The following is a 22,097-nucleotide window of genomic DNA, read 5'->3' as shown; positions in this document are numbered from 1 at the left end:
TACAGGCCAGAGTCTACTGGCAAATAGTCTATAGAGGTCAGCCTCCTGAGACACACAGCAGGGAGGGGAAGGATGGTGAGATGAGCTAAAATATCCCCATAGAAGTTTATAGGCATACACTCTTACCTTACAAAGAAATACCTTAGAGGTAAGGTAAGGTAAGGTAAGAAATACCTCTTACCTTACCTTACAAATACACTCTTACAACAAAGAACACATTTCTCATGTTGAAAATGTTAATGATTTTTGGATTTAATTTCCGTCTCCTTGGCCAGTCCTTAAGTTGATACTTTTGTACACTGTAGGTCAGTGATAAAAGGTGAATAAGGACTGCTTTACCATAAATCCTGCAATCAAATTTTAAATATGTCCCTTCACATTTGAAAGGTGTAGGCACTGAAGTTTGGCAAGGATAAGAATGTCTCCATCAGATAATCTTTAGATACAAATGTAACAAATTTAGAAAAAACTTTCTTCAGAGCTAGATTGGAATGGGGGATTTAAAAAGTCCTAAAATGTGCAAGTTGATGGTCTCATCTCACATAAGGGAGGGTGGTGAGCTAAATTTATCTATTCCTATATACTCCTACTCAGAAAAGTGCCTGGCATACACTAAGCTTACAGTATCTGTTACATATAACGTAATAAAATATTGGTTTTTTCAGTACTCTCACTAGCTTTCTCTGTAGGCTTAGGCAAGTCACCTTCTATTCAGCATCAATTTCTTTGTCTATCAAGTGGGATCAGTACCCATCGTGTAAGGTTATCTCGAGAATTTCTAACGATTATAACTTGAATCACACGGTACTGCCATTTTTTAAGATCACAAATATCAGTGATTTCATGTGGCTCCACATAATTTATTGTGAATCTCCTTTGTAAATTCTAACGTGGAAAAGTTAAAACTTAACAGGAGCTTTCATTTCATTTTTAATCTTTTCAAATAATCTTAGATATCAGAATTTTAGAGGCTAAAAAGCAAATGTTATTTCCTTTTTTCATTCTTCTATTTATAAAAGCTATTAATCATTAACATTAATTGAATATTGTTTATGTGCTATGCCCATTGCTAGAGATATCAGTTTTTATTTTTTCATGATACAGGAAATTGAAGTTGTAGAAAGATGTTTTCTTTATGAATCAACAGGGGATTTTACAGTTGAATAGAAAAAAAAAAAAAATCACAGCATCTAAACATTTTCTCCCTTACCTGATGCAGGAAAATGTTGCCCAGTATGCTCACTAACGATCCCCTGTCTGCTAGCATTTAGGTCTCCAAACCTGGTACATTTCAATTCATTGGCATTTTACTCACTAAATGTAATTGTCATAGTCATGCTTCCTTGAGATTACAGTTTAACTGGCATTTAGGTGTTTTTGAACTATTTAGCCACAAATTTACAGAAAGATCTTAATTTACTCTCATGGAAAGAAATTTATATTAACCACGACTAGACCAGTAAATTTATTTATTTATTTATTTTAATTTATTAATTTATTTTTTGGCTGCTTTGGGTCTTAGTTGCAGCACACGGGATCTTCATTGTGGCATGTGGGATCTTTCGTTGCAGCACACAGGCTTCTCTCTAGTTGTGGCGTGCAGGTTTTCTCTTCTCTAGTTGTGGTGCGCGGGCTCCAGAGTGCTTGGGCTCTCTAGTTTGCAGCACACGGGCTCTCTAGTTGAGGTGCGTGAGCTCAGTAGTTGTGGCGCGCGGGCTTAGTTGCCCTGCGGCATGTGGGATCTTAGTTCCCCGGCCAGGGATTGAACCTGAGTCCGGTACATTGGAAGGCAGATTCTTTACCACTGGACCACCAAGGAAGTCCCTAAACCAGTAAATTTAGCTTTGAGACAGAATCTTTAGTTTCGAATTACTTTCAGTCACCTTTTCCGCATCATCAACCTTCTGCAAATGCCTGCGCAAAGTGCTATGAGAGCAAGATTGGTGGCAACTAATTTTTCTGGTTAAAGAAAGGATGTGATGTGACAGTGTTTCTAAAAGTTTACTTTCTGCAGAAATGAAAGTGATCTCATTCTTGCTATTGGGATATTTTTAATAATATAGTTTCTAATTTGTAAAACAGAAGGACACTGTAAAATTTTCTTCATGCTCGGTTGCTTTTGGATTACTTAAAGCATAAGTCGTGTTTCTACAGCCCATAGGCCAGATATTGTCCACTGCCACCTGTTTTTGTAAACAGAATTTTACTGCAACATAGCCACATGCCTCTGTTTATTTATTATCTATAGCTGCTTTCACACGACAATGGCAGAGTTTAATACTTGTGACAACCAGACATGGTATGGCCCACAAAGCTTAAATTAGTTACTATTTGGCTGTTTACAATAAAAGTCAAACTCTGTCTTGAAATTGTGAGTTACAAAGATAAGAACAGGAGTAAGGTCTTTGACAGTTTAGAGCTATCTTAGGAGATTTCGTTCACACCCAGATCATATTCAGAATTCTGATTTAAATTTTGAACAGCAAAATTATTGTTGATCCACAAAAACTTGCTGCATTTAGAGCTATTTTTAATTTTTATGAGTCCTATTAGGTCAAATAAAGTATCATTAAATAATTTAAGTATAGCATGGTGCCTTACATACATTTACTAATGTTTCATTCTTGAGTCCATATTTGAGTGCTTATATGTACTAGGTACTGGGAATATATAAGGTGAAAAACACACCTCCATCCCTCAGTATTTTCACTGCCTTGGTGAGATGAACAAAAAAAAACAATTGAAAACTGTGATTAAATACTACACTAAAGATAATTACAAAGGGTTCTACAAGCCCATACAAAGTGAATCTAACTCAGTCTGCTTGGGGATGGTAAGGCCTGGTGGGAAATGAGAGTCAGCAAAAGTGTTTGTGCCTGAGCCTTCAAAGAGGATGTATCCTAAATATGTTTCAGACTTTCTTCACTACATAGATAATATAATTTTTCAGAACATATATAATTTCTTAGTGTAAATCCATTGGTGAGTTCTCATGTTGGAAAGGTCTCCTGTATCTATGGTCTGTTGGAATTCCAGTATCATGTCTTCCTTTTCCACCTTTGGCTTTTAAGCAGCATGATGGTTAATTTTATGTGTCAACTTGTCTGGGTCATGGGATACACAGACCTTTGGTCAAAATTATTTTTAGATTTTCTATGGGTGTTTTTTTTTTGGATAAGATTAGCATTTAAATTGCTAGATTGAGCAATACTGATTGCTGTCCTTTATGTGGGTGGGCCTCATCCAATCAGTTGAAGGCCTGAAGAATAAAACCCTCCCTCCATTGAGTATGAGAGAATACTTCTGCCTGATTGCCTTCAAATTTGGACTATAATAAAGGTCTCTCTCCCTCCCTTTTCCTCTCTCTCTCTCACAGATATACAAAATACATAGAGTGAGATATAGCTCTATGTATCTCCTAGTGTTTCTGTTTCTCTGGAGAATCCTGACTACTACAGGCAATTATAGCTTTCTTATTTGGTATTTGAATATGTTTTGAATATGGTGTATGCCATGAATCATGTTGTTTCAAGTTGTAAATGCTCTTTTTACTGAGCTCAGATTTGGCTGCTCACTGCTCAAAAGCCAATAATTCGAGAGGCAAATGTCAGTAGAAAGGACAGGTGTTTTAATCAGAAAAGCTGGCAATCTGGAGAGAGGGTAGACCAACTCTGAAGATTCTGCTCAGCCATAACAATTTTTAAAGGGAAAAATGGAGGGGGAAGAATTTCATTTGCGAAATGGAATACCGCCTGCCATATCAGTAAACAAAGGATGTCACAGTCATCAGTGATTACAGCCACTAGCCTATGTTGAGCTGGTGAGCCTTGAGAGAACTCAGGAAGAAAAAGAATACCTGCCATCTAGCAGCCTTCAGACTGCAGCCAGTCCTGACCTGAGCCTTGAGGAAAATCAGGATGTGAGAACACAGGATACTGGCCCCAGATAGCTGAGGTGCATATCAAAGGAATGATTTCAGGGAGCCCAGACCCTTGCACCTTCCCATATATAGAAAAGTGCTAAATTCCTTAACTTGAGTCATCTAGTTTTCTTTTATTAACAGTAATCTTTTTTTCCTACTACCTGCCCTTTGTTGCAAAACTCCTATATATCCTGGTTTCCCACCTTGCCTCCTCGAAGCAGTTCTCTCAGGGTTACTTGAGATGCTCCCTCCCGGGCTTGAAGTCCTAAAAATTTCTGTTGAATAAAAGAAAACTCTCAACTTTTTGGTTGTGAATTTTTTTTTTAGTCAACACAGTGAATCATCGAGGCAGGAAGTTGGGTTCCGCATCATTCTCCATTGCAGGCAGACAGGCTGACTCTCTCTTCAGATGTTATCTTGCCTGCGTGATCTGCCTGCAGGATTCCTTAGGGGGCTGTTGAGGGTAGAGTTCTTTAACTACTAAATTCATCATTCTTACTTCCTTTTATCGAGGAAAAGAATCAACAGGTTAGATAAGGCATGGTGTGCATTCAGGAAAGCATAAATTAGGAGTTAGGTTAAATCGCCTAGTGATCTCATCCCTATAATTAGGTTTTAAAGGTTAGAGGGGGACAGAAATAAGCAAACAGGGAAGGGACAAAAGAGCTGCTTTCACTCTGAGGAGAAGAGAGGAAATTAAGACTAAAGTTTAAAGCTGTCCCTTTATAGGAAGAATATGCATTAGCAACATGGAGATAACATTGTGGTCTCCTTGACCAATGTGAAACACAAGTAGACAAAGCAATGGCCTGGTTGTAACTGACCGTGTCCCTAGTATTAGAGAATCTGTGCTGGAGTTAAGTTTGTAGGGGAGCAAAACTTGCCTCCCCAAAATTTCTCTTTGGCATGCAGATTATTTTGCTCTGAAAACAATCAAGGTCCTAAAGACTCAAGAGGAACCTTTGACCTTATCCCTAACTGCCTAAAAGAATGTAGACGGAGGACCTGTTCCTGGAAGGGGGCTACCACCCTGGATAACTACAGAATGAACTAGGTGTGGCAGACAGGGAGGAACCTAGCAAAGCCTGTTTGTTAAACTTCCTCTCTGTGTCCCATTGTCTCTGCATGCCTCAGCAAACACTCGTTTACCAAACATTTGCTTTTCTATTTCCATGTCAATTGCCTACCTCCCCTTTGATGTCCCAAACCACTATGGCAACATTCTCTTTTGTCTTCAGCTGAAGATGATTTTTAAGGTGAGGGTTCCAGCCATTCTGGCAAGTTACTCAGTTTTCATGGGTCTCTCCTGTGTATACATGTTATTAAACTTTTGTTTGTTTTTCCCCTGTTAATCTGCCTCATGGCAATTTAATTCTTAGACTAACCAGAAGAACCTAGGAGGGTAGAGGAAAATTTCTTCCTCTCTGACAAGTTTATTCCTTAAGGATATTTAATCAAAATAGTTTACATTAAAAGATTCATATCATTTAGGTCTACATTGATAATGTCCACATTATATAATATTCTGAGTTTGCTAAAAACATATTTTATAGCAGAGCACATTCAATGGAAAAAGAAGTGAGATAACTGAAGTAATGTTTAATGTAATTTATCATGGTGATAAATTGATCATGCTCATAAAAATGCATATCCTCTACTACTAGGATAATTAGGGCAGATATTTACTGATTAAATATTCCATAACTTGCTTTAGTTCTTTTCAACATGTAAAAATAGACATATCACAAGATTATAGAAATCTAGTTTTTAGAGCATGATTCCACATCTGGGCAATTTCTTGACATGGTAAGACTTTGTAAAGCCAATATTTATTGGCTTTTATTGTAAGCCCTAAAATTGTTGATAACCAGTTTAACACTGCAAGTGGCAAATGGGTGTGTTTGTGTGCTATTTTGTACTCTGTTTTGCTTTTGCAGATTATAACTTTGGATAACTTAATCCCTTTAAATTAAACAAATTCACTTGTTTAGATTTCTAGAACTAACACTGTGCTGGGAAAACTTGGTTTCTTCTCTCATCTTGCTCTTTTCCAATTCCATAACATTGCAAAAGCTGTAGACTAAAATTTCTGGGCTCAGCTTCCTCATCTGTAAAATAAGGGAGTTGGATGAGGTGATCTCTAGAGCCTCGTTTAATCTAAAATTCTGCTGCTTTAATTTATTTTTATGCCTAATTTGTTCAGCTTTGTCCTGCATTTATCAAATTTGTCAGACAATGGTAAAATAGCATCCTTTTAAATGCATTTTTATGTACATATACTGATAATTCAGTACAGAGTGGTCTCAATCATCTGCAAGTTTCTTTGAAAATAGTATATTACTTTGCTGAATTAGGGTAACAGGTGCTTCACTTCTCAATTTTGCTTCAAGTAGCTACTTCTTAACATTTATGTTCTGTTGATCTCTTATGTGTAGATTAACACACAACAAAATAAAATAATTGGTATTGCCTTTGCTATACATAAGTCATCATTCTTTCCATTTTTAAGGTCACTGTAATTTATTTACTTGTAGTTGTGCTCTTCACTGAAATATGTATGCTCTGCCTCCTCAATTGTTTTTTATCGTCCTGCTATTCAGTTATTTTCAAATTTCTTAGTACAAAAAGAAACTATGTGGATTTTTAATCTTGAAATTCCAGCAAAATAACGAAAAGCAAGAAGACTAGCATAAATGAAATAAACATCAAATTACTGAGGCAGGAAACTTTAACAACATGATCTAAACTAAGAACCGATTGCAACTGTGGTACATAAAATAGTCACTTTTATACTTTTATGAATTCTTATTTCTCAGTACGCTATGAAAATTATTTCACCGGTAAATTCTGTCTAGCAACACCCCTCCCCACATATTCTCTATTATGCATAGACAAGGAGAATTAAAGGGTAAGCTACCTTGATTGGCAAAATGATACCCACAAATGTAATTACACATACACACATATTCATAAACTCCTTAATCCCCTTTATTCAGATTGAAGTTATTTATTTCAGTATCATGCAGATACAGACTATTTGAAGAAAATACTACAGAGATGTAATGCTTCTTTTCAATACTTGCAAGAATTTCACTTTTTCAGGAAAACCTCATAATAGTTAATCTCATAGCATCATGTACTTTGCAGTACATTCTAAAAATTGTAACTCCACATTCATTACTGCAATCATATTTGATTATCTGCCTTACCTCTAGCCTCTGAGTTCCACCTAAGCATGGAGTATTTCTGGTTTTGGTCATCATTGTATTCTCTTCATCAAACTTGTTGCCTGGATGATGAGCTCAATAATTATTTATCAGATGAGTAAAGGAATGTATGGTTCCAAGGACAGGGTTCAGTAAAAATGGATGGAATTAAAAGGAAATTGAATATTTTATCAGTAAAAAAATATTTTTATAACACATAAATATTAGACAAAAGGTAATTCATTATTTCATTATCCTCCTATCCATCAAACTTGAGGAATGAGTTCATGCAATGGGTGGGAGACTGGTCAAGATATCTTCTAAAATTGCTTCCAGGTTAAGATTGTGTCCTACAAAAATGCATATTTAATAAGAGTTACTGGATCAAAATTATGTGAATGAGATATAATAATTTGTATTTCCAATATATTTTAAGTATTAATAAAGACATTTTCATGTTTTCTCACAAACCAGTTTTATTTTGAATTCTTTTGGAAATATTGCAGGAAGAGTAAGCACATTTGTTTATGTTTGTCTCTAATGTGAACACCTGAAACCATTTTTCCCCAGTATATGAAAAATATATTCAGAGCAACAAAACAGGATGTGAGTTCTTGTTAGACAAGGAATTATTTTATAAGATACAAGTACTTCATTATAGAATATTACTAACTTGATACATAGAATTATTCATTAGATAATGCAGATATTTGTTACTGTTGTCTTCTTAAGAAATTAAATGAATACAAATATGGAATCAGGAAAATATTAAGAGTATAAAATTTGACAAATATTCAGTTTCTGACTCTGCCATTCATATGAAGCCTTGAAAAAGGCTCAGTTTGTTTATTTACGAGACAAAGTTCATAATAGAATCAACCTACTAGGTTACTGCAAAGATTAATTAAGAAAATGTATGTAAGGGTTTAATAAAATTACTCCATAAATTTTAATTTTAATAAGAGGAGCATAATTTTTATAATCAAAAAGCACCATCTCACTAAAATATAAAACTCAAAGCACCTTAAAAGCCTTTCACTTCTCCTGATGCAGGAGTAACACACATAGCAGTTTTCTCAGGAGAAGGAGGAGCAAGAGATTGGTTTTTTCATGATTTCCTAGCTCTCCATATTGATATCTTCACATATTAGCTGAATTTCTGGCCTCTAGAAGTGGAAGGAATGGTGAGGAACTTTTACTTGGTTGGTTCAGTAATGATCCTACATTGAGGTCTATGGTTATAGTAGACGTACAATTACTGGTCATTCTCTCCTGAGATACACCCTTCCTCAGAGACTCTCTGCTCTCTCCTTGAAGACGTCATATGCAGCTCTCTTTAATTTTTAAAACATTTATATGTTTATGTTCCCCTTTTTTAAGCCACACTGAGATATGATTGACAGACAAAAGCTGTGTACATTTAATGAATCCAACTTGATAAATTTGGAAATAAATATACACCTAAGAAACAATATACACCTAAGAAACAATCATCATGATCAATGCTAATAAACATATCCATCACTTCCAAAAGGTTCCTCGGGCCTTTATTTTTTTCTGTGATAAGTAGAGTTAATGTAAAATCTACACTCTTAGCAAATGCCTAAGTAAACAGCATAGTATTGTTTAACTATAAATATTATGGTAGACAGTAGATCTCTGAAACGTATTCATCTTGCCTAACTGAAACTTTGTATCCTTTGAGTAATACCTACCTGTTTTCCCCTTCCCCTTGCTAAGCACCATTCTACTTTGAATCCATAAGTTTGATTATTTTATATTCCTCATATAAGTAGGATTATGTAGTAGTTGTTCTGTGTCTGGCTAATTTTACTTAGCATAATGTCTTTCAGGTTCATCCATGTTGTCTCATATGGCAGAATTTCCTTTTTTTATGGCTGAATAATATTCCGTTGTATGTATTTTCTTTACCCATTTTCTTTCGTCATGCATTGTTCCTTGAATGTTTACATTGCTTCCATGTCTTAGCTATTGTGAATAATACTGAAATGAACACAAGAATGCAGGTGTATCTTTGAGACTCTGATTTCAGTCCCTTTGGATAAATACCCAAAAAGTGGGATTGCTGGATCATATGGTAGGTCTATTTTTCATTTTTTGAGGAATCTCCATATTGTTTTCCATAGTGGCTACACCAAATTATATTCCACCAAGACTGTACAAGTTTTCTTTTTCTTCCATATCCTCACCAGCACTTGTTATCTTTTGTTTTTTATAACAGTCATCCTGAGAGGTGTGAGGTGATAACTCATTGTGGTTTTAATTTGCATTTACCTGTTGACTAGTAATGTTGAAACATTTTCTTGTAACTCTTGGCCATTTGTGTACCCTCCTTGGAAAAATTTTCTGAGGTCCTTTGCTCATTTTTGACAGGGTTATTTGATTTTTTGCTATTGAGTTGTATGAATTAATTATAAATTTTGGATATTAACTCTTTATTAGTTATGGTTTTCAAATATTTTCTCCCAAACCATAGGTTACCTTTTCATTCTGTTGACTGTTTATTGCACTATGCAGAAGCTTTTCAGTTTGATGTAATTTCACACATCTATTTGTGATTTTGTTTGCTGGTGCTTTTGGTGTTACATCCAAAAAATCATCACCAAGGTCAAGGTCAAGAAAAATTTTTTCCTATGTTTTCTTCTTCTTGGAGTTTTAGAGTTTCAGGTCTTATATTCAAGTTTTTAATCCATTTTGAATTGAATTTTGTGTATAGTGTAAGAAAAGGGCTCAATTTCATTCTTTTGCATGTGGATATCTAGTTTTTTCAACACCATTTGAGGAAACTATCCTTTCCCCATTGTGTATTCTTGGCCACTTGTTAAATATCAGTTGACTGTGTATGCATAGATTTATTTCTGGGCTCTCTATTCTCTTGCATTGGTCTATATGTCTATTTTTATGCTAGTACCAAACAGTTTTGATTATTGCAGGTTGTAATATGTTTTGAAATGTGAAAGTGTGATGACTCTAGCTTTGTTCTTCTTACTCAAAATTGCTGTGACTATTTAGAGTATTTAATTTAGTGGTTCTATATGAATTTTAGGATTGTTTTACTGTGTAAAAATGCTACTATGATTTTGATAGGATTGCATCGAATCTGTAGACTGCTATGGGTACTATGAGCATTTAAAAAATATTAATTCTTCCAAACTAGGAATATGGGATGTCTTTCCATTTACTTGTGTCTTGTTAAATTTCTTTCATGAATGTTTTATGTGGTTATCAGTGTATCAGTTCTTCATCCATTTGGTTAAGTTTATTCTTAAGTATTTAATTATTCGTTGCTATTGTAAATGGAATTTGTTTTCTTGATTATTTTTTAGATAATCTATTGTTATTATATTGAAAGAATGGTCCACCATATGTAACTCAATAAATATTATATACCACATTAGCAGAATAGAGGATAAAAATCACACATTCATATCAGTACATCAATGTAAAGCATTTGATAAAATTCCACACATGTCCACGGCAGAAACTATCAACAAATCGGTGCAGAAGAAATTTGTCTCAATATAATAAAGGCCATATGTGAAAATCCCACAACTCATATCATACTCAATGGTGAAAACTAAAAGATTTTCCTTTAAGATCAGAAAATAGGCAGGTATGCTCATTTTCACCAATTCTATTCAGTAGAGTACTGGAAGTCCTAGGCAGATCATTTAGGCATCAAAAAGAAAAGGAGACAAAACACATCAAAATCAAAAAGGAAAAAGTAAAATTATCTCTTTTTGAAGATATGTTTATATCATATGTCTACTCATATTTCAAAGACTCCACAAAAATACCATTAGAACTAATAAGTGAATTCAGTAAAGTTTTAGGATATAGAATCAACATACCATAGTTCTCTTTTAAAGGCTCATATTATTGGTTGCTTTCCACTCCCTCATTTATCTCTTGGAATTTGTCAGGTCTCCGTTTGGTTGCATTAATTCATTGTTACTAGGAATCCCTTTCTTTTTTTTTTTAAGATTTTAATATTTTAGAGCAATTTTAGGTTTACAGAAAATTGAGAGGAAGGTACAGAGATTTCCCATATACCCCTTTTCCCCTTGTGTACATAGCCTCATTCACTATGAACGTTAATCACCAAAGTGGTACAATTTTTACCAGGATGAACCTACATTGACACGTTATAATCACCCAAAGTCCATGGTTTACATTAGCGTTCACTCTTGGTATTGTACATTTTATGGGTTTGAACAAATGTATAATGGCATATATCCATCATTATAATGTCATACAGAGTATTTTCAATGCCCTAGATATCCTCTGTTCTCTGCCTACTCATCCCTCCCATACCTAGAAACTACTGACTTTTTAATATCTTGACAGTTTTGCCTTTTCCAGAATGTCCTATCTTTGGAGTCATATAGTATGTAGCCTTCTCAGATTGGCTTCATCCATTTAGTAATATGCATTTAAAGTTCCTCCATGTCTTTTCATGGCTTGATAGTTCATTTCTTTTTAGTACTCAGTGCTATTCTGTTGTCTGGATATACCATAGTTTATTTATCCATTTACTTACTGAAAGACATCTTGGTTACTTCCAAGTTTTGGCAATTATGACTAAAGTTACTATAAACATCTATGTACAAGTTTTTGTGTAGAAATAAGTTTTCAGCTCCTCTGGGTAATACCAAGGAGTGTGATCACTGGATCACATGGTGAGAATATGTTTAGTCTTGTATGAACCATCAAACTGTTTTCCAAAGTGACTGTACTATTTTGCATTTCTACCCACAGTGTATGAGAGTTCTTCTTGCCCTACATCTTCATCATTTGGTGCTGTCAGCATTCTGGATTTTGGACATTAAATAGGTGTGTAGTGGTATCTCATGGTTTTAATTTGCATTTCCCTGATAACATATGATTTGGAGCATCTTTTCATGCCTTAATTTATTATCTGTAATCTTCTTTGGTGAAATGTCTGTTAAGGTGTTTGGCCCATTTTTAATTCAGGTTTTTTTTTTTATTGTTGAGTTTTAAGTGTTCTTTGTATATTCTGGATAATAGTGTTTTATCAGAAGTGTCTTGCAAATATTTTCTTCAAATCTGTGACTTGTCTTCTAATACCCTTAATATTATCTTTTGCAGAACACAAATTTTTAATTTTAATCAACTCCAGCTTATCAATTATTTCTTTCATGTATTGTGTCTTTACTGTTGTACCTAAAAAGTCATCCCTATATCCAAAGTCATCTAGATCTTCTCCTATTTTATCTTCTAGGAGTTTTATAGTTTTGCATTTTACATTTAGGCTTAAGGTCCATTTTAAGTTAACTTATGTGAAGAGTGTGAGGTCTGTGTCTAGATTAATTTTTTTGGCATGTGGATGCCCAGTTGTGCTAGCACCATTTGTTGAAGAAACTGTCTTTGCCTCATTGTATAGCCTTTGCTGCTTCATCATAGGTCAGTTGACTACATATTTTAGGTCTATTTCAGGACTCTCTATTCTGCTCCATTGATCTATGTGTCAGTTCTTTTGCTAAAGCACACTCTTGATTACTATAGCTTTATAATAAGTCTTGAAGTTAAATAGGATCAGTCCTTCAACTTTGTTATTCATTTTCAACACTGTGTTGGTTATTAGAGGTCTTTTTCCTCTCCATATAAACTTTAGAATCACTCTTTCAGTATTCATAAAGTGACTTGATGGATTTTGATCAGGATTGTATTAAATCTATACATCAATTTGGGAAGAACTGACATCTTGACAATATTGTCTTTCTGTCCATGAACATGAATGTATCTCCATTTATTAGTTCTTCTTTGATTTTATTCATCACACTTTTATAGTTTTATTCATCTAGAGCTTATAATATTTTGTTATACCTAAGTATTTTATTTGGAGTATAATATAATAATAATATAACATAATAATTTATATTATTATAACATAATAATATAAATGGTATTGTGTGTTTACTTTCAAATTCCACTCTTTCATTGCTGGTACACAGGAAAGCAACTGATTTTTGTATATTAAACTTACATCCTGCAATCTGCTATAATTACTTTTTAGTTCCAGGAACTTTTTGTTGATTCTTTCAGATTTTCTTTATAGACTGTCATATCATCTGAGAACAAAAACAGCTTCAGGTTCCCCTTTACAATCTGTTTACCTTTTATTTTCTTTTCCAGCTTTATTGCATTAGCAGGGACTTGTAGCACAATGTTGAATAGGAGTGATCAGAGGGTACGTTCTTGTCTTGTACCTGATCTTAGTGGAAAAGCTTTGAATGTCTCACCTTTGAGTATAATGTTAGTTGTAGGCCTTTTGTAGTTAGCATTTAACATGTGGAGAAAGTTCCTCTCTATTCCTAGTTTACTAAAAGTTTGTGTCATGAATCGATATTGTATCTTGTCAAATACTTTTTTGTCATCTACTGATATGATCATGTGATTTTTCTTTTTCACCCTGTTGATGTGATGGATTACATAAATTGATTTTCAAATATTGAATCAGCCTTGCAGTCCTGTAATAAATCCCATTTGATTTTGGTGTACAACTATATTTATACATTTTTGGATTTGAATTGCTAATATTTTGTTTCATATTTTTGCACCTATGTTCATGAGATATATTGGTCTGTAGTTTGCTTTTCTTGTAACTGTTTTTGGTACTATGGTAATGCTGACCTCATAGAATGAATTAAAAAGTTTTCCCTCTGCTTCTATACTTTGAAACAGACTATAGAGAATTGGTACCATTTCCTCCTTAAATGTTTAGTTGAATTCACCAGTGAACCCATTTGGACTTTGTGCTTTCTGTTTTGGAAAATAATTAATTCAATTTGTTAAAAGATACAGGCCTATTCAGATCATCTATTTCTTTTTGTGTTAATTTTTTCATATCATATCTTCCAAAGAATTGGTCCATTTTATCTCTGTTATCAAATTATAGGCATGGAGTTTTTCATAGTATTCCTTTATTAGCTTTTTAAATTCCATGGGATCTGTAGTGATATTCTCTTTTTCATTTCTGATACTAACATTTTTCATCCTCCTTCTTTTTTTTTTTAATTAGCTTAGCTAGATGTTTATTGTTTCTATTGATCTTTACAAAGAACGAACCAGCTGTTGGTTTCACTGATTTTTTTTTTTCTGCTGATTTACTCTTACCAGTTTGATGATTTCTGCTGTGTTATTATATATTTTCTTCTGCTTACTCTTTTTATATTCTTTTTGACAGCACAGTGAATGTCCCTTATTTTTACTATTTGTAGAAAACTGGCATTTAGATTTCAAAATTTTATTGCAAAGTTACCAGCAGCAGTTTTAGACATTTCAACAATGCTTTTGAACTCCATTTTGTTGACATAGCAAGGCTATTATTCCATATTCAAAAAGCAGGACTTGTTCCAGGTGGACATATTATATATCCTGTAGATACTCAGAGGCCACATTGCTCAGGACTCATGTGTGACTATGTCTTCTTCCCTTTCCTCTTCACCATCAATCATCAGTGGGGCCTGATTGATCTGCATTCTCTGCCAGGTATCAGACAGACAATAGAAAACCCTTCAGGCGCTCCACTGCAGCGAGGGTTGATGCATTAGCATTCTTGACTGCTTCTACATCCCCTGCAAGTGGCCCGCCGTTCTTTTTGTCACTTGGCAAACCATAACCTGGATTGAAAGTTTTGCTTCTCATGGAAATATCCTTTGCAAGTTGTGCCCTTTGTCTGCCCTTGAACGTTTTCTCTGCTTCCTGGCACTCTTTAAGTCCCACCTTCTGGAAATCCAATACTCTGACTTGTGGAACTTTATAAATTACATACAGTCTGTTATACTACTTCTTGGTTAGAAGATTTCTTAGAGTACTTAGAGAAGTCAGGTATTTGAGAGATGTCAAAGAGTCCAGATCATCCAGTTCCACAAGATTATTGCTGGTGAGAATAAGTTCTGTCAGACAGGGCAGAGCCTGACCAAGTCCATCACCTATATGGCATATTCTATTGTTGTTCACTAATAATTTTTTCAGTCTTCTGACTAAAGAAAAACCACCTAGTTTCCTGATTACATTGCCAGAAAAATCAATAGCATCAAATTGGTCTAAGGTAGCACCTAGACTTTCAATGACAGGAATTTTATACTCCTGGAGGTCCAGCTTATGGCTCTGCATGGCTTTGGTGTACTGCACTGCCTGCTAGATCATCTCCATCATCAGCTTCACTCTCCTCCTCCAGTGATGTTGTGCGTCCACTGTCACACACCAGACATTCTCTTTGCTTACTTTGGAGTTAATATGGTTTTTTTTTTTTGCTAGTTTCCTAAGGTGGAAACTTAAATTATTAAGATGGATCTTCTTTTCTAATATATGCATTCAATGTTATACATTTCACTCTAAGCATTGCTTTCACTGCATCCCACAAGTTTTAATTAGTTGTATTTTTTTATTTTTATTCATTTCAAAATATTTTAAAATTTCTTTTGAGATTTCTTTTTGTCCCATATGTTACATAGAAGTGTGGTGTTTAATCTCTACATATTTGGAGATTTTCCAGATGTCTTTCTTGTTATTGATGTCTAATTTAATTCTATCGTGCTCTAATTGAAATTCCACGATTTCTATTCTTTCAGATTTGTTAAGATGTGTTTCATGAATGTGACCTATTGTGGTGAACGCTCCATGTGAGTCTGACAAAAATGTTAGTTTTGCTTTTGTTGGATAAAGAGGTTTATAGAAGTCAATTATGTCCAGTTGGCTGAAAGTGTTGTTGAGTTCAACTATGTCCTTATTGATTTCAGCCTCATGTATAGTAGATTAATATATTACTCCTTGCATTTCTATCAGTTTTTGCCTCAGGTAGTTTGATAATCTGTTGTTAAGTGCACACACATCAAGAAATGTCTTCTTGGAGAACTGGTCCCTTTGTCATTATGTAATGCCCTTTTTTATCCCAGATAATTTTTCTTACTTTAAAGTCTGGTCTGTCTGAAATTAACATAATTAACATTCTTCTTTGTTTTGATTATTGTTAGCATAGTATATTTTTCTCCATCCACTTACATTGTCTTTATACATATATATATACACACATGTCTTTATATATAAAGTGCATTTCAACTTATAGTTGGGGCATGTTTTTTGACCCACTCTAAGAATCTGTTTTTAATTTAGACTTAATTTAGACTATTGACATTCAAAGTGAGTATTGATGTAGTTAGATTGATATCTACTCTATGCATTATTTTTGCCTGTGATCTTTGTTTCTATTTTTGTCTTCCACTCTTTTTGTTTTTTTATGGTTTAAATTGGGCATTTTATATTATTTTATTTTCTCCCCTTTCTTGGCATATTAGTTACGCTTTTTTTTTTTTTTTTTTTTACTTTTTTAAATGTTTGCCCTAGAATTTGCAATATACATTTATAGCTAATCCAAGTCTCTAATAATACTAAATCCCTAAATCCCTTCACAGGTAGTATGAATACCTTATAACAACCAAATAATCCTAGTTTCTGCCTTCTGCCCCTTGTATAATTTCTGACATTTATTTCACTTATATATAAGCATATATGAGCATACACACACACACACACACACACACATATATGTATTTGAATGTGTTACTGCTGTTATTTTGGTGAACAAACTTATATCAATTAAGAAAAAGAAGAGGTTTTATTTCACCTTCTCTTTTTCCTTCATGCATGCTCTTCCTTTCTTTACTTAGATCGGATTTTCTGACCTATATTATTCTCCTTCTGTTTTAAGAATGTCTTTTAACATTTCTTGCAAGGCAGGTCTAGTGGCAACACATTCTCTCAATTTTTGAGAAAGCCTTTATTTTTCCTTCACTTTTTAAAAATGAGGTATAATTGTCATATAACATTACATTAGTTTCAGGTGTACAACATGATTTGATATTTGTATATATTGCAAAAATAATCATCACAATAAGTCTAGTTCATCCATCACAATACATAGCTACATTTTTTTTCTTGTAATAAGAACTTTTAAGATCTACTTTCCTAGCAACTTTCAGATATGCAATACAGGATGATTAGTTATACTTTCCATGCTGTGCATTACATCCCCAAGACTTACTTATTTTATAATTGGAAGTTTGTACCTTTTGACCACTTTACCCATTTTTTCCATCCCCTATCCCCCACTGCTGGCAACAACTAATCTGTCTTCTGTTCTATGAGCTCTTTTTTTTTTTTTTTTTTAGATTCCACATATAAGTGAGATCATACCACATTATTTGTCTTTCTCTGACCTATTTCACTTAGCATAATGACTACAGGGTTTTTCATGTTGTCACAGTTGGTAGGATTGCCTCATTTCTTTTGTATGGCTGAATTTTATATGTCACAATTTTTTATCCAGTAATCCATAGGTGGACACTTAGATTGTTTCTATGTTTTGGCTATTATAAATAATGCTGCTATGAATATGGGGGTACATGTATCATTTTGAGATAGTGTTTTCATTTCTTTTGAATATATTCCCAGAAATAAAATTGCTGCATCATATAGTAAGTAGTTCTATATTTAATTTTTTGAGGCTACTCCATGCTGTTTTCCATAGTGGCTGTACCAATTTACAATTTTACCAACAGTGTACAAGGGTTCTTTCTTTCCACATCCACACCAGCATTTGCAATCTCTTGTCTTTTTAATGATGGCCATTTTAATGGGTATGAATGATATCTCATTGTGGTTTTAATTTGCATTTCCCTAATGATTAGTGATTGAACATCTTTTCAGATACCTGTTAAGTTTTTGGGTATTCTTCTTTGGAGAAATGTCTATTCAGGTCCTTTGCCCAAGTTTTTTTTAATTGGGTTACTGGTTTCTTTGCTATTGAGATGAAGGTATACTAAAGTATATATACATATAAAATATGTATACATATATAAGTATATAATAATATAAAATATTTTAATAGGTATATATAAATAAATAGTATAAATATAAAGTATATATAAATATATTTTGAGTAATTAACCCCTTTTCAGATATATGGTCGGAAATATTTTTTCCCACTCCAAACGTTGTATTTTTCATTTTGTTGATGGTTTCTTTTCTGTTCAGAAACTTTTTAGTTTGTAGTCCCACTTGTTTGTTTTTGATTTAGTTGCTTGTGCTTTAGGTGTCATACCCCCAAAACAATCACTATTAAGGCCCATGTCAAGGAGTTTATTCCCACGTTTTTCTTCTAGGAGTTTCATGATTTCAGGTCTTACATTTAAGTCTTTAATACATTTTGAGTTCAACTTTGTGAGTGATATAAGTTATGGGTCAGTTTCATTCTTTTACATGTGAATATCCATTATCCCAACCCCATTTATTGAAAAGACTGTGTTTTCTCCATTGAGTATTTTTGGCTCCCTTGTCAAATATGAGTTGACTGTATACACATGGGTTTATTTCTGGACCCTTGATTCTGTTCCATTTGTCTATTTTTCTATTTTCATGCCAGTACCATACTGTTTTGATGACTCTACCTTTATAGTGTAGCTAGAAATCAGGAAGTGTAATGACTTTGCTCTGGGGGTCTTCAGCTTTGCTTGCCCTCCTCTCAGCTTGAGTGCCAATGGAACATTTTCTAGGAGTTATCTCCAGTCCTCTGGTCAGATGAGACTGGAAGACACTATCCACAGTGGGTGGGGCTGTGATTCAGCTCTTTGATAAGACATAGGCAAACTGGGCTCTAGGGTTCGTAAAATTCTTTGCTTGAGGATCTATGTCAGGCAGATCTGCACCCTGCTGAGTTCCCTGGTTGGAGTGCACCCCAATGTGGTTCTGCAGATGAGCAAAGCTGCTGGTTGAGATTACTACTTGGGCACTGCAGATATGAACTCAATACGCCAAGATCTGGGTGCTGGTTGTTACAAGCCACTCCCCTCTGCTTTCTCACAGTCATATTCCCAGTGCTTGAGTCCCACAGATTCCCCTGCAATCCCTGCAGTGCCAGATCAGAGTAGGGAGTCCCACAAAGCCATTCACAATGCTGGGTTAAGGGGCTGGTTGTCCCCCTAGGTTCTCTTTTCCCATTAGAAACTGGAGGCTCAGGGGAGACCTCTCTCTGTGATACTGTGCTTGCCTGAGGGAGGGGCAATTCAGTCAATTAGAAGCCATATCTCTTACCCTTCTAATGCACTCTGTCTTGGTCTCTGAGGTGCTGGGGGTTGCATCAGACTCATCCCTGTGTTCTAGAATGTTCTCAGTGTTTCCTTGTTCTTGAATAGTTGTTAGTTGTTCTTGTGATGGGGAGGAAGTCAGGAACAACCTATGTTTTTATCTTGTTTTTACCTTTATTTCTGATGTTACTCCTCAGAAATCCCTTTTTAAGTAAACCACAACCAACATCCTCACCTATTGTAGGGAAAAGTGCAACTCCTTCCCAATACAGCCCTCTCTCTCTTCTGTTAGTGCATGTAGGCAGCTTCAGCAAGCTTTAGGCATTTGGCTTCTAATTTAAGGTGGATACAATTTCCTCTCTTCCTCACACTCCAGAAGGTCTGTGGCAAGTTTTTGAAATAAACTTTTAGTGATACCTCCCCTTCACCCAGTTTTCCATGAAGGAAAATTGTCCCTCCCTTTTATAAGTCTGAAGATATTTTCATCAACCATACTTATAAATCATGGTCTGTGATTTTTTTTAAGGTAAATCTTATTGTATAGACTTCAAGGACAATACAAAAGGAAGGGAGAAGGGGAAGTAGCTTACAGCAACCTAGAAGATTTTTGTTACTTAAAGTGAAACTTGAGTAAAATTTGTAATTTTTCTAATACTACAAAACAAAACCTACAACTTAAATATTACATCATTCACTTGTATGCAGACATGTAACAAAAGAAATTACACTTTATTTTTGGACTCTTTCTGAGTAATTGCTTTTGGGCTAGTAGTGTTGAAGAAGTAAATTAAATCATTGCCTGAAGTCACATGTGTCAGTTTGGTTGCATGATCTTATAGCCTTTTATTCAAACTTGGGTATGTTTCATGGTGAACAGAAACACAAACCGCATGTGAAGTCTAACAACAAGTGTAAAGTGGACTGTCCCTGACAAAGTAGCTATATGGTTACTCACGTTAGGAAACATAGCCACAAGGAAACTTGAATCCATACTGACTTAAACTCTAAAGAATTTTCCATATTCTGCTTTCTGGTGCTGGCCTAAAACTCTGAAAATCACATTTCTGATTTGCCAACTTGTTCCCTGTTAGTCTCTGTTAATAGTAAGAACTAGAGGGAGACAGGAAAGCTAAAGGAAAAAGAAGGGATTTGTTCCCTCTATTCTGAAGAGTGCTCTTGTTCCTTTCCTGTTTCTGTCAGTAATACTTCACTCCAGCAGTGGCAGGTCACTGGAGTAACTGTAGTTAGTTTCAGTTTGCAGTTTTTCTAACACATGCAGAACTATATTCATCCTACTCCCCCTGAGACACTAGCACAAACTGATTAGTACACTCTCCTTCAAAGTCTGGATCTTAGTACAGAGGGACCCCTCTTTCACGCTCAAAGACACAAGCAACCATTGTGGAGCAGCACTTTCTCAGATGTCTGGATTCCAGTTCCATGGGGCTTGTTATGTGTCTCCTCAAAAGTCATATGTTGAATCCCTAACCCCCAGTGTGGCTGTACTGGGAGCTGGAGCCTCTAAAGAAGTAATGAAGGATAAATGAGATGATAAAGGGGAGGGGGTCCATGATCTGATAGAATTAGAGTCCTCGTAAGAAGAGACACCAGGGAGATCAGTCCCTCTCTTTTTTTCCAAGAACATATTCCATGGAAAGGCAATGTGAACATACTATAGAAGGCAGACATCTGCAAGACAAGGGGAAACTCTCATCAGAACCAATTAGGTAGGCACCCTGATCTCAGACTTTTAGCTTCTAGAACTAGAAGAAAACAAATTTCTGGTGTTTAAGCCATGCAGTCTGTGGCATTTTGTTATGGTAGCCCATAGCCCAGACAGACTAATACAAGGCTCTTCCCCCAGCATGCTAAATTTTAATAATTTCAACCTGCTTCCTTTTGTAGCCTCAGGTCTATATGTGGCAGCTGCCTCATCATGTGTCATTTCTGTGATACCATAGAAACCATTTTTTTTCCTTCTGGTTTTTCAGTGTCTAGCTAGGAGTTATTCATACTAAATTTTCTCTGATTAAGGGCTTCAGGTATGGTTTTACCACCTGACTGGCCTCTTAGACCACTGCACTTAAAAATACATTCAGAATTTTATTATTTGGATCTGGATTTAAACAAACCGGTACAAAAAAAGAAACACACTCATGAGATTTTTAGAAAACTTTGAGTGCTGACAATATTTACTGACATTGATAAGTATTAATTAGATGCGATAATGATATGTTAAAATTTAGAAGTATATTTTGAAGTATTTATGGATGCATGATATGATGTACTTTGCTTTAAAATCATCCCATGGAGGCTAGGGATGTGGAATTGAAGAGGCAGAAATAAAACCGTACGTTGTTAATGATTGAAGCTGAGTGATGGGCTCATGGGAGTTCATCATTCTATTGTCCATACTCTTTTGTATTTTTCAAAATTTACATAATAAAAATTATGTTTTGTGAATGTAGTATATATGTATGCATAATTAAAATCTGAAGTACATGTATACATCCAAACTCTAATGAGTTCTAGCCTGCTGACTGATCTCCCACCTTCTCTTGCCTCCATAGAGTTTCTTTTCAACATGGCAGTTAGAATGATGATTTTTAAATAGAAAGCCAAATAGTTCCCTTCTATTGAAAATCCTTTGCATTGTATTAAGAGTAGAAATAAAAGATCTTACACTGTCTCCTGGTGTTCTACATGGTCTAATCCCAATTCCTCGCTTTCCTCAAGTCTTTTCCCTTATCTTCTGCCTCTCTCCCCCAATTTCCTCCACTCCAGGCACATTAATCTCCTTTCTGTTTCTTGCACACACCTATACTACTCAATCTTCTTGGA

General features: G+C 34.9%; 1 pseudogene across 1 annotated transcript; it reads right to left on the bottom strand.

Moving 5' to 3' along the window:
* Positions 1–5,474: 5,474 nt before the first annotated feature.
* On the bottom strand, positions 5,475–20,262 carry LOC309624974 (U2 small nuclear ribonucleoprotein A' pseudogene; annotated as a pseudogene). Its single transcript has one exon. The product of its transcript is annotated as a U2 small nuclear ribonucleoprotein A' pseudogene (transcript).
* Positions 20,263–22,097: the final 1,835 nt, after the last annotated feature.

Source organism: Balaenoptera borealis (assembly GCF_965194805.1).
Source record: "Balaenoptera borealis genome assembly, chromosome: 3".
NCBI classification, from domain to species: Eukaryota; Metazoa; Chordata; class Mammalia; order Artiodactyla; family Balaenopteridae; genus Balaenoptera; species Balaenoptera borealis.
The sequence above is the reverse complement of the archived record's forward strand: the minus strand, read 5'-3'. Positions and strand labels throughout refer to the sequence as shown.